Below are 15,568 nucleotides of genomic sequence, written 5' to 3' on the forward strand. Positions count from 1 at the left end.
TTTGTAGATTTTCTAATCACAAGAGTTTGGGAAAGTTCATTGAAGTGGATCTTTTCCCATTTCTTTGGTGTCTCTGACTTGCTGGTAACCTAAGCCCATGTGTTGTCTGCTTTGTGTAATACACAACTACCCAGGAACTGAAAGGAAAAAACTGTCTCCTTTCAACATCAGTGGAAAGGTTGTCTTATGGCGTAAATCTAACTTGATAAATCTGTAATAGAGCAGTGGTCACTGTTAGTATTATATCTTTTCTTCTACTGTAGGAACAACAATGAATCTTTTGACCGCTCTCCAAGCTTTCTTAGCCCACACAGCCTGTCAACTCCCTAGCTCTGACAAACTCTACTCCCTCAAATAAATTAACAGAAGGAAAACCTAGAGGAAAGAACTTTGTGTCTATGCGTTAGGGGAGAAAGGCGGCAGATTCTTTAAACAAACACATATAGGGCACATAATGTGCACAGGTATTATGCTAGGTACTTGCATAGAACAAAAACCGAGTAATATGCTATGTTCTTCTACACCTCAGGACCAGCATGCACTTTATTTTGTCTGAAGCCACCTGCCCCCATCACACTCCACAATCCCTCCAGGAATGTCTTTCAAGGCTCTCAGACACATTTATATGTTATGTTCTCCCTTTATATGCCATCAGAGTTTCTTGTAGTTCTCTGTTTTAGCCCTCAATATCATTTATTTTTAAAGAATTTTGTAGTATTTTTTTCTTTTTGGAGCAGAGAAAGGCTTATTACCAGGCCGTGCAAGGAGACAGGTGGTTCAAGCCCTGAAAAGCCTCGATTTCCCTGAAGGGTTTTGGCCAAGCATTTTTAATATGTTGGTTGGGGGCAGGGGTTTCAGGGCACTTGATCAGTTTATGCACATTCTTTGAATGACATCACACTTTATGACAAATAGATGGGGAAACAATGGAAACAACAACAGACTTTATTTTCTTGGGCTCCAAAATCACTGCAGATGGTGACTGCAGCCATGAAATTAAAAGACACTTGCTCCTTAGAAGAAAAGCTATGACAAACCTAGACAACATATTAAAAAGCAGAGACATTACTTTCCCGACAAAGGTCCACCTAGTCAAAGCTATGGTTTTTCCTGTAGTCATGTAAGGATATAAGAGCTGGCGCTTACATCAAGTGCTTACATAAAGCTGGAGCTTACATAAAGAAAGCTGAGCGCTGAAGAATTGATGCTTTTGAACTGTGGTGTTGGAGAAGACTCTTGAGAGCCCCTTGGACAGCAAGGAGATCTAACCAGCCAATCCTAAAGGAAATCAATCCTGAATATTCATTGGAAGGACTGATGCTGAAGCTGAAGCTCCAATACTTTGGCCACCTGATGCGAAGAGCTGACTTACTGGAAAAGACCCTGACACTGGGAAAGATTGAAGGAGGGAGGAGAAGGGGACAACAGAGGCTGAGATGGTTGGATGGCATCACCGACTTGATGGACACGAGTTTGAGTAAGCTCCGGGAGCTGGTGATGGACAGGTAAGCCTGGCGTGCTGCACTAACTTTGGGTCGCAAGGAATCAGACATGACTGAGAGACTGAACTGAACTGAACTGAACCCTGAGGCAGAAGAGCGGTGTCACAGGGGGGTTAACATTATCAGTCCTTAGTCTCCAGGAGGCCTGGGGCTACGTCATGGTCATCCATTAGTTCCTTCATTTGTGTGTGTGTGTGTGGCTGTGGAAAAGGTTCATACCTGCAAACAACTCCTATCGCCACACTCCTATGGCCAACCACGTTATGAGTGAGTCTCCCTGCAGGTGGGTGGCCATAGGAAATTTGCATCCAATACTGTTGTTATTGTCGTTGTTCAGTCGCTTGGTTGTGCCTGACTCTTCATGACCCCATGGACTGCAGCATGCCAGGTAACCCTGTCTTTCACCATCTTGTGGAATTGGATCACACTCATGTCCATTGAGTTGGTGATACCATCCAACCATCTCATCCTCTGTTGTCCCCTTCTCCTCCTTCTTTCAATCTTTCCCAGCGTCAGAGTCTTTTCCTAGCATCTAGGTACTTCAGAGAGGAGCTAAAGCAGAGAAAACAAAGTTCTTTGAAAAATGTGCATAGCTGTGTTGCTGGTACCTAGTACAGCATTAATATATCAGTAAATGAATGAATGAGCAGTATTTCTGACCTCAAAGTGCTTACAATCAAATAGGAAAGACCAAGAAATATTTACAGTTCAACATCATTACCTACCTGTGTATGCATACTCAGTTGTGTCAGACTCTGTGACCTTTTGGACTGTAGCCTACAAGGCTTCTCCATCCATGGGCTTTTTCAGTTAAGAATACTGGAGTGGATTGCCATGCCCTCTTCCCAGGGATCTTCCTGACCCAGGGATCAACCCCCTGTTTCCTGTGTCTCCTGCATTGCAGGTGGATTCTTTACCCAATATCATTAGCATATTAATAAAGATGTGACAAGGCGGGGGAGGGGGGATCTCATTTCTAATGCTAATCTCATGCTAATCTGGTATCAGTGAAGAGTCCCTGAAGGAGGTGATGGATAAATCTTGAAGGCTGAAGAATTAGGGCAGAGAAGGGACTTTCAGAGGATATAGGGTGAGCAAAGGCAAAAGTGTTCACCTGCAGTGTAGAGTCATCCATAAGGTGGTTGGCCATAGGAGTGTGGAGTTCATGGGAGAGTGCTTCTGATACACTTGCTTGCTGGTAGTATTGATAAAGGACATGCAGTGAGGTCAGAATGATACCTTAATGACCTCAAGAAGATCCTGGAAGCTTCCATTTAATGTTCTCTGTAAACAGATAATATGTTAAGAACCTCCTACAGAATAGACAGGGAATAAACAACAGTCACATCTGTGATCCCTAGCTTGTTGCCCCTTTTGCCAGGGGCAGGGGGGTGGGAATCAGGACCTTGGCCTATCTCTGAGATAAACATCTCCAGTCTGCTGGCAGTTGATCTGCAGTCATAACGGCAAGTTCTTAGAATAGCTTGGAGTGATCTGAGTGTTCTGTAAACACCTAGAAAAAAGTGCTGTGTATAACCACAGTTATTAAAAATTATACTACTAATAATATATATTTATTAATAAGCAAATTATTTATTAATAATTACTTATTTATTACATGCCAAATACATGTTGGCTCTTGCCACACATGAACTTTGATTTTCAAAAGAAACTGAGGCACAGAGAAATTAAGCAACTTGCCCAAGGTCATTCAGAAAAGAAAATAGTGAAGTGTGGACTCAGTCCAGGTAGTCTGTCTCCTGAGCTCAAACTTTGCAGCTTCCTCCCATTATGCTGTGGTTTCTCCTGAAAATTTAATGCCGCTTTTGGAGCCAAAATCCACACACACCGTCTACTTTTTCAGACATTCATGCCATCTTTTTTTCAGACATAGAATTCAGAGTCAAACTTAAGACAGGTTTAAGGAGAGGCAGACAGTCTGGTCACATTTAGTACTTCTGGAGAAAATGCTCTTAGAACAAAACAAGTGTTTCCCAAAGACTGCCAGCAATATGCTAGATGACTCTGAATTTGTGTGAGCCAACACTTCCATTTTAATAGATATATACTTTAAAAATATGTATTAGATACACATTATGCTGATATGTATGTATACTAAAAGGATCATTACTGAATACCACAAATAATGGGAAATATTATTTATTTACTGCAAACACTATTGAGCATATAATATGGGTCAGGTGCTGTTCGCAAATAAACTAACAAATATCACTGCTATTTCATAGCTAGCATTCTAGTGGGGAAAAACAGATGAAAATTTTAAAACACAAATAAATAACATAGTATATTAAAAGATGATAGATACCATGGGAAAATAGAACACAGTAACAGAGGAAATGCCAATGGAGAGAAGGAATGAAATTTAAAATTTTTTTGTTTTAACCAAAAATTATTACAAATGAAGCTGAAATCTCTGTTTTAAAAAATATTGTTTTACATTACATGCCTTTCTCTGGGAACATTCTCTTTACTATGCCTAATTTTATTAATGTTCTGCTGAAGCCAGAGACAAATTTTCTTTTAAAGTAAATAAATAACAAATAATTAAAGTTGACAAAAATAAATATCACATAATTAAACATCTAAAGAAAAGTATTATTAAATAATGGTAATGTTGCAGGAAGGGGGACCCCTTCCAGGGCCTGAAACTGGGCTTTTGTCTAACACTTAGAAATGAATTGCCCGAGGAGACACATGTGCTGACAAAGCAAGAGACTTTATTGGGAAAGGGCACCCAGGTGGAGAGCCGTAGGGTGAGGGAACCCAGGAGAACTGCTCTGCCGCGTGGCTCGAAGTCTTGGGCTTTATGGTGATGGGATTAGTTTCCGGTGGTCTTTGACCAGTCGCATCGCTCAGCCAAGATGAATGCTATCGAGAGGGATTCTGGGAAGTGGACGGACACGCGGTGTCTCCTTTTGACCTTTCCCGAACTCTTTCGGTTGGTGGTGGCTTATTAGTTCTGTATTCCTTATCAGGATCTCCTGTCATAAAACAACTCATGCAAATGGTTACTATGGTGCCTGGCCAGGGTGGGCAGTTTCAATCAGTGTGCTTCCCCTAACAGTAACAGTGTAGCATGGATATGGCAAAAGGAAAAAAGGGAAGAATACTATTTGAGTGGGCTTCCCTGGTGACTCAGTGGAAAAGAATCCACTTGCCAATGCAGTACATGTGTGTTCCATCTCTGGTTTGGGAAGGTTCCCCTGGAGAATGAAATGGCAACTCACTCCAGTATTCTGGCCTGGGAAAACCATGGACAGAGGAGCCTGGTGGGCTACAGTCCAAGGGTTCTCAAAAGAGTTGGACACAACTAAACAAAAACTGCTTGAGTCGTTAAATTATGGACTTATTTAAATAGGGAACACCAAACACTTTTCCCCTCCAATTGATTCTGTGTTGATAGGGAGAGAGAAAACTAGAGTCACTCACCACACCCAAGTCAGCTCTTGATACTCAAGATGAAATACTTCCTCACAAGGCCTATGGGGACAATTTCATCACCTAAACACATCTGAGCTTCTACAGTCTGCAGCTTTTTCTCTGCTTACTTACATGATCATTTCTGCGGAGATAGCAGATAAAATACAGAGAAGAATACAAAAGCTAGACTATAACAACCCATTATTTTATGCTACACAACTATACCTACGTGATGATGATGTCCAAGTGTGTGTAGACTGTGTGACTGTCGAGGCTCTAATGGGAGCAGGATGCCGGCGTTCCCTCGAGGGGAAGGCAATGCCAAGTATTAAGGATGAGTTGCAACCTTTTCGGCAACCACCTAATTATCTTCAAGTCAGTTTTGTTAGAATAAGGCCCTGATATTTAGTGTGAACCCAAGCAGGAAAAAGTCCTCTCCTATTTTAACATTAATTACTTAAGAATGAGTAACAAATAATCATAATTAACATTTATTGAACATTTACTATGTGCTGCTGCTGCTGCTAGACATGTGCTAATGCTCCACATGCATCACCCTATTTGATTCCCATGATAAGGTTCTATGATGATTTCCATCTCACAGGTGAAGAAACATAGGTTCAGGGAAGTTAATTAACATGTTCCAAATTATATCAAAAGTCAGTCAAGCCCAGATTGTCTGGCTGAAATTGGTACTAATCCTATGTGAATCTGTAAATAACCCTCTGGGTTAAGAACAAAGGGTATCTCCAGGGTTTCCCTGGTAGCTCAGTGGTAAAGAATCTGCTTGCCAATGCAGGAGACATGGGTTTGATCCCTGATCAGGGAAGATCCCACATGCCATGCAGCAACTAAGCCTGTGTACCACAACTATTGAATCTGTGCTCTAGGGCCTGGGAGCTGCAACTACTGAGTCCGCGTGCTGCAACTACTGAATAAAGCCTGGCACCCTAGAGCCTATGCTCCACAACAAAAGAAGCCACAGCAATGAGAAGCCCGTGCTTCCCAACTAGAGAGTAGCCCCCACTCACCACAACCAGGAAAAGCCTACATAGCAACCAAGATCCAGCACGGCCAAAAAATAAAAATAATTTAAAAATTTTTTAAAAGAGTATCTCTGTTCCATGGAGGAGTGGCAGAAAATGTAATGGTTGGAAGAGCAAATGCCAGTGATAGAAGTGTCAGAGTTTTAATTCTGGCTCTGCTGTGTATTAGCCATGTGGATTTGGGAAATTTACTTAACTCTTTTAAGACTTACAACATCCTAAATTGTCACGTTTTAGAGAACTTTTAATCTCTCAGAGCCTTACTGTCTTTGCCATCGTCGTTGTCACCATAACCATCAACATCAACATCACAGCTATCATACACTGTTTTCTTGCCTTAATATTTTCCCATTCTGAAATTGCCATGCTATTCCTTCAACCTCTTGGATCAAGGAGTGGCTACAATATTCTACCACCACTACTAATAATAGTAATAAGAGTAAACATTTATTGTATGCTTACTACACGCCAAGGGCTTTTAGTGCATTATCTCATTCGATCTTTACAACTACTGCCTGAGATAAATACTAGTGTCATTTATAATTTATAGTTAGAAACAGAATTCATCTAGAACACAGCACTGCTGCTTTCACATCCTTTCTACCAACCGACCACCCAGACCACCAGCTGGCTTGGGACCTCCAAAAGGGCATCCTAGAAATAGCATGGAATTTCCTGCAGGAAATGGAACACTTCAGGAGTCTAACACTAAAAGGGTTTGGAATATCCACTGTCTGACAGCACTGGTTGCTCAAGGAATTTCTGTTTCCTCTGTTCTAACTTCCTTTGCCACAGGGGATGCCAAACAGCTCCAGTTCCTCTTATGAGAGGGAGCTGGAAAAACAGTAAGACCAGTGACTCACCTGAGAGGAACAAGCAGAGAGCTGTGACAAGGAATCAGACTCTTACAAATTGCAAATTCCAGTCACTCATTTTCCTTGTTCTTGACTGCCTTTCAGTAAAAGATGCTATAAAAGACAAGTGTAAAAAAAAAAAAAAAAAAAAAAAGACAAGTGTATTTGGAGTGATAATAATCTCCTATTACATAATATAACTTTCTCCATATTGGCTATTATTTATTCAATGGCAAATTTAATAACATTTATTGGAAAACCACAGAAAATGAAAAAAACAGTTAAGCTGTCTTGTATGATTCAGTCTAGATTTCGATTAAATTCAAATTAATCTCTTCCCATGGCTATACACCCTTGCCCCAATTTTAAAGACCTGAAGTCCAGGGTAGGAGAGACCAAGAGCATCCCGGAGGGCAGCGGCACGAATTCACTCCCCTCCAGCCCCCGCAGCTCCTTTCGCCCATCTCCCCTCCCCCTTAGCCTGGTCGCTTGCCATTGGTGGTTGCCATGACAACCGGCAGCTGCCAGGGCAGGCAGCCTCTACCGCAGCAGGGGTGGGGTTTCGGAGGAAGGGGCAGGAGAGGAGGAGCCAGAGGAGGTGTCTGCTGCAAGTTCCTGGCTGCTTCTGAGCTCACCCCATCCTCCGAGAGGGAGGAGGCCAAGTGGTGATGCTGCTGCTTCTGCCGCTTCGACTGCTGATACTCCAGTGAGGGCTGGAAGGGTGGTTCCTATTAGCACCGTCGCCAACCAGAGAGGGAGGGGAAGAAATCCCGGCAGCCGCTGCTGATGTTGGGTTCGGAGGCTGCATCCGACTCGGTCTCAAGGAAAATGGATTCAGTTTGCATCTCTCCTTCCTTTCAACAGCTTCTCCGGATCTCAGCATGGTAAGTAGCAGGGAGCGAGGTTAGCTTCTTGATTTAGCTGGCTATTAAATGACCTGGGTATACATTTGTGGCCTGCATTGAACAATGACTCCCTCAGAGATGGGGAGGAAGGTGTGGAGACAGTGATGGGGCTGGGAGAGAGGAAGGTTGCCAGGGAGAGAGAAGTAAGGAGGCATCTGCTTGTGTTTTAAAAAAATGTATATATGGTGTTCTGATTTTATCTTGAACTGGCTCAGAATGCAGACTGAGCCACTTGGTTCCTTTCCTTCCAAGCTTAGCAACAGAATCAGGGGGTGGAAAAAGAGCTCCCAAGAAATAGATGTTATTGAAAGGAATCATTTCATTTGCAGCTCTCACATATAGGGTCGGGCCTTCCTTCAAGAACACATTTGGTGCCTCCTAAGCTTGCAGGCCCAATTATAAGGTGATTTTGCTTATTTCCTTCATTGCTAAGAAAAGGTAGCCCCAGAATTTAGCCTTTTATTTCATATTCTGATGTACTCTTGCTGAGAAACCATTTGCCAGATAGAGTGTAATTTTTAGTATACAGATTTGATTGTGATCACACAAATGGATGCCCTGTGGATATGCATATCATCTATACACATGTTACTTAGCATTTATGAAACATATTTATATGCAGAGTGTGCTTTGCAATGATTTTTATGGGTTTTAAATGCCCTTGCATGCTTGGGGATAATTGCTTATTTTTGAGACTATGCTTCTGGTTTGTATTATTATTCACTGACTTCATTTGGATTAATGCAAGATTTATTCTTGTTATTGTCCCTTAGTTTCATTGTGACCACTTAGGACAATCTGTGTTATAGCCTGCCTTTTTCCTTTATTTTTAATTGGGGTTTGTGGGGGGTGATTTGAGAGCCCCGAATTTACACTGATGGGAAAGGGAGGTGGCTTGTGGTATTATTTTGTGTCTAGCATCTTGCCAAGTGAATGTTGAAAGACATCAGTTTTCTTGACATTCTACCCCAACCCTTTCATGTTTGCGTGTTGTGTCCCAGGAAGCACAGATGAGCTGGAAGGCGAAATGCATTCATTTTATTTACTAGTGCTGCTATTTGCTGTTCATTCCTTCAGTATCCAGGCACCATTTTACAGTTCCCTCAAGTGTTGTATTATGGTTCTACTTCTTTGGGTGGTCAAGTAAGAAAGTGGGATTGTTTTGAACATCTAGGTGTTCCCAAGTAAACTAGCCATTTCCAAATTAGCCTGCTTGTGCAACGAATGAAACAAGCGAGTGAGCAAAGCTCAGCTTGAGAGCGTGTGATTTGTAGGCAAAATGGGGGGCTATTGTAGTTTACAAATGCTTAGTGGGATCTGCTTGACATTTTACTGTATCACAGCTTTAAGGCAGCTCAGGATACTAAAGATGCCTGAGATGAGTAGGGCACAAGGCTCCATTACCACCCAGGATAATGGATTTTGTTGAATTAAAGCCAGAAAAATCCTTGCAAGTAAAACTGTATTAGTAACATTACATTTAGCATGTGGACTATTTTTTATCCACCTCCCTCTTCTCTAACAATATCATCGTCAGTGCAAACATTTTTTACAATGTAAAAAAACATTTGTTTTAATCCTGCATTTTATTTTACACACTGCTCGCCTTTATTTACAATTTTTACATGCATTTGAATCAGGTTTATAATTTAATTTCTCTGGGAATAAATGTCCTGTTTCTTTTATATAGTGGAAGGCTCTTCAGCACCTTAGTGGGAAGAATGGATTTAATATGCTCATGGCATGTCATATATAGATTCGCACCTCCATCAAGTCATGCTACTGTGGGCCTTATCACAACTACGTAAAGTAGAGCAGTGAAAGAGGTGCTGGACTTGTATGTCATAACAAAAATTGTATAACACGCTGCATCCTGAATCTTTAATGATAACTTTCGACTTGTAAGAAAATTTCAGTAAGCTTTAAAAAAAATTAAGATATGTTGTAGTTGACCCTGTTTCATGCAATGAAAACAGTTATCTTGGGCATTGTTTTATTTCCTTTGTTTCGAATTTTCATTGGGATGTGGTTTTATAGGTGAAGTTGGCACAGTTTGAGCAGAAGCAAATCACTGTAAGTCATGGACATGCAGCTCTCAGCAGCGTTTCAGCTGTGTGGTCAGACCTCATGGGAACACATGTGTAGATTTTGATCCTACAACCTTGGATGATTATATGACCTTTGCTGAGGGCCACAGAAAAGTGAACTATTTTTAGTTTAGTGGGATCTAGATATAAAATAATTCAAGAGTCAATTTGATGTCAGATAATACAAAATATATGGAAGATATATACATGTTTTTATTTAAATGTGCTGTTTATTTAGCAAGCAAAGTTAATTACCTTTTTCTCAGATACTGTCTTGAAAATTCCATTCTTGTTGTAATGTTAAATATCTTGACTGGTATTTAAACTTTCATAAAGCTTGCTTTATGTGGGATAAAACACATATTATCTAATTTCTTGGGATAGGATATTCCTGTTTCTTCAAGTGACCTCAGAACATATTTCAGTTTTGCATACATACTTCAAGTTCCATTGGGGTACTTAGAAAATATCTGGAGAGTCAAAACTGTTTTCTACATTTCTCATGGGTTCATAGAAAAATTACTACAATGTTTTTCATAGTGTTGGTACCTAAAAGAAAACAAAATTTATCTTTAAAGTTTTAACATAAATCACTCAGTTGGTTTTTACTGGAATAAGTAAACTAGGTGTATACTTGAGTGTTACTCTGAGAGGTCAGTTATAATTCCCTGTGTTTGCACATCCCGATTAATTTCTTACCACGTGAAAATGTTTTTCTAAACATGATGAATTAATTAATTGAAAAACAACTGTTTGTAGAGCTCTTATATGACTAGCACAATTTGCATATTCTAGCAATATAGAATTTCCTTAGGGGGTATATAAGCTGTACATGCATTAAATAGTTAATGATGAAAATAATATAGTTATAATTAACACCATCATTACACCTTTTCTTAATATACTCTTTTATAATTCTTAAAGTCATTTTACATTCTTTATCTATCATCTTATACCCCCCCCAAATTCTATCATATCAGTAAAGGTAGTGCCATAATAATTATTTTACGTAAGTGGAAAGAGGCTTGGGAGATTAGGCTTGTTTAATTTTGGGTTTGGTAAACAGTCTAAGTGGGCCCAAATTCCACACTCATGAAGCCAAATCTACTGTATTAGAAAATTTAACAAATTATCTTGCTGATTTGAATTTTAAAATGTCAAATATAATAAAATCTGCATTAAATGTAACTCATTTTATTTGAATATTTCAGAGGTCATGGTATGTTCTTTGGTCACATTGGATTTCCAGATAGACTAAGTGCATTCTTTAGACATCAGCCAAAAAAAAAAAAAAAGGGTAGACACAGAAATTATTTTGGAGAAAACCTGGGATTCATGATATTTCGTAAGGCATAGAAACATTTGTCTGGGAAAAAATTAGAACTTTGTTGGACTGATGTGGACTTATTTTATGGCTGAGTATTGTTTTTGTTTTTGTTTTTAATGACATACAAGTTGGGGGGAGTAACAATTTCTTGCTGTGCTGTGTGTGTGCGCTTAGTCACTCAGTCATGTCTGACTCTTTGTGACCCCAGGGACTGTAGCCCACCAGGTTCCTCTGTCCACAGGATTTCTCAGGCAAGGATACTGGAGTGTGTTGCCGTCTTCCTCCTTCAGGGGATCTTCCTGACCCAGTGATCGAACCCATGTCTCCTGTGTCTCTTGCATTGCAAGTGGAATGCGATGGCTTTACCCACTGAGACGTCAAGGAAGTCCTTTTCTGTGCTTAGGACCAAATTAATCCTATAGAAATTAATTTGAAGAAACTTAGCCACACCTCCTACCTATATGTCCACCTATCTATGTTAAGCATCTCTCAACTTCCATGTTCTTAAAAATTAAAATGATTTTCAATCATAAATACATGTATATAAGTTTAACAACTTTATGATATTTTCTGGATATTCATGTTTATGCTTTTCTGAGCCATCAAAAATTACTTTTCTCCAGAATATTCTAATTATTTGCTATCTCCCTTTCTTTGCTAACATTGTAGGGGTGTACTTTGTCTGTTTAGTAATTCAGTGCTGGCCAAAGAACAAAATATGCCATCTGAACTGTCATTCCACAATTGCGAAACATCCTTTATAATTAATTGGCTTGCAGTACCAGTGAGATCTATCATATTAAAGGCATTTTGCTTTAAATCAGTATTCACCAATACAGTTAAATGTCCTTTTAAAGACTTTCTTTTCTTACATTTTAAATATAATATCTTCATTGTTAGAATAAAAAAAGATAATGCAGAAATGTGTAAGAAAATCACCCATAATCTACCATCAAGAAATAATTACTGTTAGTACTTCCTTCTAGATTTTTTCTATATGTGGCATATAGATTTTTTTTCTATAAACACACTCAGGTATATAATTTCATAAATGGGGCCATACTCTGAGCACTGTTTTATAATTTTTAAAATTTTATTTAAAGTGGTCATCTTTCCATGTTAATGAAATATGTCTCTAGTAAATTTTTAATCTCTGTGTGCATTTATCTTGATGACTCAAGATATTTTCCTCGATTTTGGGGTCTTCATACTTTGCTTTTAAATACAGGTAACTCCTACTTCATTTACAGCAGCTGTGCTTCAAGCATTGTTTTTCAGGAAATATGAGATCTGTTATTCTGACTTGCCATTGCATCTCACAATGGATATTAAATTGACCTTGGTCTTCTTTTATCTGCTGATAAAGAATAAGTTTTGGGCCCAAGTCAGAGAAATCCCAGTTTGAATTGCTAAGAATTTCACCAGGTGCATGCATAAACAATAAGTACAGAAACAAAAACCTCTTCCAGACTTGTGTTATTTTTCCTCAGTATGGTAGGGGCATCCTATAGTCCTAACCTCTGTGACCAACTTAAATCCTTCATAAAAATCATTTAAACAACATACATTAGCTATCACATGACTTACACTAAACTCAGATATCTTTCTGACATCTGCATTTTTCTTAAACCTATATATAGTTTTTAAATGAAAGCCCAATCTTCTGGCTCTTCCCCTTTTAGAATATGAATGGTGGTTGGATTCTTCTTATACTTTAGGTTGGAGCTTTAAATGTAACTTTTGGGGACTTCCCTGGTGGTCCAGTAGTTAAGACTTAGTCTTCCAATTCAGGGGGTGAGGGTTCAATCTCTGATCAGGGAGCTAAGATCTCACGTACCTCACAGCCAAAAACCTGACATAAAACAAAAGCAGTATTGAAACAAATTCAATAAAGACTTAAAAAAATGGTCCACATCAAAAAAATTATTTAAAAACTGGTTAAAAAAATGTAACTCCTTGGAGAGGTTTCCTTTAGTATATCTTAAGTCTCTGCTATTACTCTTGTACCCTCTCTGCTTCCTTTGTAGCATTTATCAAAGTTGTAAAGATACAGCTACAGTGAAACCTAAGTATGAGGGAAAAGTCTTTGTTCCCTTTCTTTGTTTGGCATCGAAATTAAGATCATTTACTGCAGTGCTTTAATCCTGGAGTCAACTGCAATTAAAACAGAGATGGAAAACCAAATGTGACTAGGTTTAGTTGACAGTGTCTGTTTAGAAGACTAACCCTTGGTGTTATTTTCAAGAAGGAAATTTTGCTGAGATCGTTATAACTCTGAAAAAGCCTTCTGAGCTTGTGCTTCGGAAAAGAGGGTGATGTTGTCATTATGCCTCTGATCCAAACTGGAAACGTTCCCTTGGAAAATGCTACCCAGCATAACCACAGTGAAAATGTAAACCGAGCAAGTGTTTCTCACCCACGTCCCTTATCTGGTTCTTCCTTGTGCAGCATTTCATGGAGAGAGATACCTTCCAAAAATAAACATTTCATGGAGTGGTACCTTCCATGAAAGTACTGACCCGTATTTAAGGCCTGTAAACTATTCACAGGTCAAATATACCTAACTTTAGTATATTTTCCAAAACAAAAACTGTTTTTTTAAATGCAATAACACTAATGAAAACAGCTAGATGGACTGTTTTAAATGAGTCCCATTCTGTGAAAGCTAAAGTATTGTGTCATTCTACCAGTAAAAGAATAGCAAGACAATAATTTTATATAAAAGACAATAGTTCAGTCGCTCAGTCGCTCAGTCGTGTCAGACTCTCTGAGACCCTATGGACTGCAGCACGCCAGGTTTCCCTGTCCTTCACCATCTCCTGGAGCATGCTCAAACTCATGTCCATTGAGCTGGTAATTTTATATAAAACAGTAACCCGTCTGGAGAGTTTATATTAAAAACCAGCACTCTGAATTCACATGAGAGTCCACATGATGGTAATTCTGCTAATTGGCACTGAGGAGACGGAGAGAGGGACTTAGGTGTTTTGAAAATGTTATAGATCCCAGAGTTGTTTTCTCATGAATTTCTTAGATATTTCAGTTTGTAAAAATGGGAACTCTGGAATTACTGGAGTTTCTTCTCCATCATCTGCTCCCTTGGGTTACCTAGACCTGGAGGAAAAATTTCTCCTATTCCACTGGTTAGTCTTTGTCTCCTGCATCTCTTAAGTAGGAATTTAAGTGGTTGTTAACTAACCATAAAGTGGAATTTTCATTTCAGAGAACATATGATTTTTTTGTTGTATTAAGGAAGACCTTTGAATTATGACCTAGTTTTATTTTAAAAGCACTTCGTTTAATAAAAAGTATCTACAAAGTTTAGAATTTACAGTATTTTGAGCCAGATGCCTGAGACATAATTAGCAGTCATTAAAAATAAACCGTAGCTTTAAAAAAAAAAATGAAGTAAAAAGGACGCCTTACCCCTAGTTAATTTTACATGGAAGGAGGATTTGAGCCATCTTGCTCTCTTCTTAGCTAGACTGGCCACATTTGAGGCTCCTTACGATGCAATACCACACTTTGAAACAAGAGAGGAAAATAGCCTGCTACAAGGGAAATTGATTCTTCCACCACTGTGCAACCTTCAGGTTTTTTTATTCTATGGATTGAAAGGAGCCCAGTCTCAAAAAGCATGCTTAAACATGCCTGATTCGCATGAATGCTCTTATCTGGACAGGTGTAGCTACACATTGTCCAATTTTTTTTTTTTTTTTGGTGTGCAGGGTCTTTGCCAGGGGGACATTTTTTTCTAGTTATGAAGAGTAGGGGCTACTCTCTAGTTGCAGTGAGCAGGCTTCTCACTGTGGTGGCTTCTCCTGTGGAAGACAGGCTCTAGGGCTCGTGTGCTTAAGTAATTGTAGCATGTGGGCTCAGTAGCGCGGGCTCACTAGTTGTGGTGCGCTAGCTTAGCTGTTCCGTCGCACGTGGGATCTTACCCGACCAGGGATGGAAGTTATGTCTCCTACGTTGGCAGGCAGGTTCTTTACCACGCAGAGCCACCAGAGAAGCCAGTGTCCAATCTTTTTTAAGTATGGTGTATGATTTTATATTTTATATTTTTCACTCTATTTGCAGTTTTTGAAATCAAACCTAAATGACTTAGCCAAGACCGCTTGATGGTAGTAAAGAGACAAGATTAATATTTCTAGCTCATTTCAGTTCAGTCACTCAGTCATCTCTGACTCTTTGCAACCCCATGGACTGCAGCACACCAGGCTTACCTGTTCATTACCAATTCCCGGAGCTTGCTCAAACTCATGTCTGTGGAGGTGGTGATGCCATCCAACCATCTCATCCTCTGTCACCCCCTTCTCCTGCCTTATATCTTTCCCAGTATCAGGGTCTTTTCCAATGAGTTGGCTCTTCGCATCGGGTGGCCAAAGTATTGGAGCCTCAGCTTC

General features: G+C 39.6%; 1 protein-coding gene and 1 long non-coding RNA gene across 5 annotated transcripts in view; one reads left to right on the forward strand and one right to left on the reverse strand.

The window, feature by feature from the left end:
* Positions 1 to 4,448: 4,448 nt before the first annotated feature.
* LOC122439200 lies at positions 4,449 to 7,304 on the reverse strand. 2 transcript variants are annotated; one of them, XR_006268824.1, is made up of 4 exons: positions 7,217 to 7,304; positions 6,853 to 6,957; positions 4,953 to 5,085; positions 4,449 to 4,504 (listed from the first exon to the last, which is right to left on the reverse strand). It is a non-coding gene; the product is annotated as an uncharacterized LOC122439200 (long non-coding RNA). The 2 variants fall into 2 exon arrangements; XR_006268823.1 differs by lacking the exon at positions 4,449 to 4,504 and having other exon boundaries at positions 4,718 to 5,085.
* Positions 7,305 to 7,456: 152 nt separating this feature from the next.
* The window catches only part of JAKMIP2 (janus kinase and microtubule interacting protein 2), a 186,543-nt gene continuing 178,431 nt past the window's right edge, over positions 7,457 to 15,568 (forward strand). For 2 of the 3 annotated variants that reach the window (XM_043465060.1, XM_043465064.1), the window contains exon 1: positions 7,458 to 7,727. The gene's annotated coding sequence lies outside the window, so the exon portion shown is untranslated. Of the gene's footprint in view, positions 7,728 to 15,568 lie in introns of all 3 variants that reach the window. The other variant, XM_043465065.1, reaches the window with a different exon arrangement.

The sequence above is a fragment of the Cervus canadensis genome, chromosome 4 (genome assembly GCF_019320065.1).
Source record: "Cervus canadensis isolate Bull #8, Minnesota chromosome 4, ASM1932006v1, whole genome shotgun sequence".
In the NCBI taxonomy this organism is placed as follows: Eukaryota; Metazoa; Chordata; class Mammalia; order Artiodactyla; family Cervidae; genus Cervus; species Cervus canadensis.